This window comes from Peromyscus maniculatus, chromosome 1, assembly GCF_049852395.1.
Source record: "Peromyscus maniculatus bairdii isolate BWxNUB_F1_BW_parent chromosome 1, HU_Pman_BW_mat_3.1, whole genome shotgun sequence".
NCBI classification, from domain to species: Eukaryota; Metazoa; Chordata; class Mammalia; order Rodentia; family Cricetidae; genus Peromyscus; species Peromyscus maniculatus.
Window position 1 is genome coordinate 62,851,645 of NC_134852.1, and position 2,603 is coordinate 62,854,247.

Sequence of the window (2,603 nt, forward strand, 5' to 3'; positions counted from 1 at the left end):
TGAGGATGCTCAGCTAATGTTGTCTCTTGAGTTGGGATTGGTGTTAATAGCTCCCAAATCATTTCTAGACCCTATAGATAATTTGAAAATATCCCTTCTATCATTTGCCAGAGATCACTTATTTAAATATTTGCAGTCATGTCAGGTTCATGAAATATATTGCCACATTTAAGCTTCCCTTCAATTGGGCTTTATGTGGTTACATATGGTTTATTTTCTGCCTAACAAATTCTATATATTTTATTCTGAACTTATTGATAAAATAAACAGTCTTAAAATGACTTTGGGAACTATCGTATACTTTTCTCATTAAGTTATCAGAACACAGAGATAGAAACAAAGAAGTTTACATTTAAATTCTAAATTTCAATTTTCTGCCATCGAAGATCAGAACAAAAGGCATGCATGTTGGCTCATACACATAATCGTAGCACTTAGGGATCTGAGGCATAAGGATTATCATGAGTCTGAGGCCAATATATGCCATAGAGTGAATTCTAAGCCAACATAACATAGAATGTGACTTTTCTCAAATGTAAATAAACAAATAAATAAAATAAATTACAAATAAAAGTAGAACATTAATGCTTTTTCTTTGAGTTTTTTTTTTATTGTTGCACATTTTGGGCGAAAATCAGTTTTGGAGATAAGGAACTATTTTTTCTAAGTCTTCTACCTCAACAGATTTTAGAATCTACATAGAGTTTTCACTCTTAAAGTCCTATATCCCTTCACATTTAGTTATGTCCTATTCCTGGGGCAGGAGATCAGAGAGGAAGCTGGACCTCCACATGTCAGGCTCTCAATGCACGGAGGAGGAAGATACTAGCAATTCTTGGTTCAATTTTCCTATCCCTTACTCTTGACACACTTTTGAACTCCTCTGGTCTTAAGTCCCAGTACATAGCAGCCTTTGACTCTCTGGACTTTATTTTATATTAATTTAAATCTTTTCTTTATCTTTCTTTTTATTGAAAATAGGTTTTATTTTCTCACACAATATGTCCTAATCATAGTTTTCCCTCTCTCCATTCTTCCCATTTCTTCTCTACCTCCCCTCCTATCTGGATCCACCTCTTGTCTCTTATTAGAAAACCAACAGGCATCCAAGGGATAATAATAAAATAAAGTATAATAAGATAAAACAAAACTAACACATTTAAATAGAAAAACATATAAAATAAACAGAAGGAAGAGAGTTCAAGTAAAGGCACAAGAACCAGATGCAGATGTAGATACCCACTTGTTCTCAAACTCAGGAATAACACAAAATACAAAACAGAAGTTGTATGCACCAAGGTCCTGTGGGGAAAAAGAGAGAAAAAAGATTTATAAATAAAATGAAGTTAAAATATGAAGTAAGATAAAGTTTATTTGTTTGTTTTTTTAAGAGGAAAAACACTGACATAACATTATGAGACAAGGAACCTCTAATGATGAGGCTGAACTCTTATTCTTTTGGCTATATATTGACGGGCATGCAGCCTACCCTTAGGAGCAGGGTATTTCCCCAGTGAGAATCTTTTCGATGCTGTGGGATATTGTTTTTGTACACTGATTTAATAAAATACTGATTGGCCAAGAGCCAGGCAGGAAGTATAGGTGGGGCAAGTAGACGAGGAAAATTCTGGGAAGAAGAAGGGCTGAGTCAGGAGTCACCAGCCAGACACAGAGGAAGCAAGATGACAAGGCAAAACTGAGGAAAGGTACAAAGCCATGTGGCAAAACAAAAATAAGAATTATGGGTTAATTTAAGTGTAAGAGCTTGCCAGTAACAAGTCTGAGCTAACGGCCATACAGTTTGTAATTAATATAGGCCTCTGTGTGTTTACTTGTGTCTAACTGGCTGTGGACTGGGCGGGACACAGGAAAACTTCCAATTACAATTGGTGCCCAACATGGGACAAGATTTTCCACCTAAAACCTGAGAGAACTTAAGAGATTTTAAAATGGAGCTAAAAACAGCTTCATAGTTGTGTCTCAGGCAAGCCATGAGGTACAGCATGGCAGATTCCCATCAAGTTACACAGAGATGTCTCTAAGTCATGTAGTGCACTGTGTGGTAGATTTAGCTTTTGCTAGCACAGACAAAAAGAAGAGGTTTCTGGGCTACATGCTGCTTTGATAGAGGCACAGACCCACTGCTTCCCAGAGTCAGTGGACAGCCTGGTCTCAGAGTTGGTTGTGAATTATCTCCACCATGTTGAAAAGCTGAGATGGGTGGAGTCAGCAGCCAAGGCTGCAGCTTCAGTACTAACCACTGCAGTTTAAAGCAATAGATTCACAATAAGGCAGATTCAGATGTAATAAGACTTTAAATGGTTTACAGTGTATGTAAAAATGTATGTAGTCTTGGAAGAGAGAAGAAAATGAATATAAACAGGTATATAAAGAAAGAAGTGGTTTCACAAAATAAAGTCTTTAAAGAAACAGTAAAAGTAATACAAAAAATAAGCCAGGCAAAGATGGAAATCACAAACAGAGTCTAGATTATATTGTCTTTGGGATTTTTAACTGCAGAGAAACATTTGATTGTAAAAGCTGCTGAGTTAAATCAATGTGTATATTTTAAAGGTATCTTGATTTCAAAATTTATGTCTGCT

The 2,603-nt window shown here is 35.9% G+C and overlaps 1 long non-coding RNA gene across 1 annotated transcript in view; it reads right to left on the bottom strand.

The window, feature by feature from the left end:
- Positions 1-870: 870 nt before the first annotated feature.
- Positions 871-2,603, bottom strand: part of LOC143267054 (uncharacterized) — a 53,592-nt gene continuing 51,859 nt past the window's right edge. Inside the window, exon 5 of the long non-coding RNA XR_013041992.1 lies at positions 871-1,302. This is a non-coding gene — a long non-coding RNA (uncharacterized LOC143267054). The remainder of the gene's footprint in view (positions 1,303-2,603) is intronic.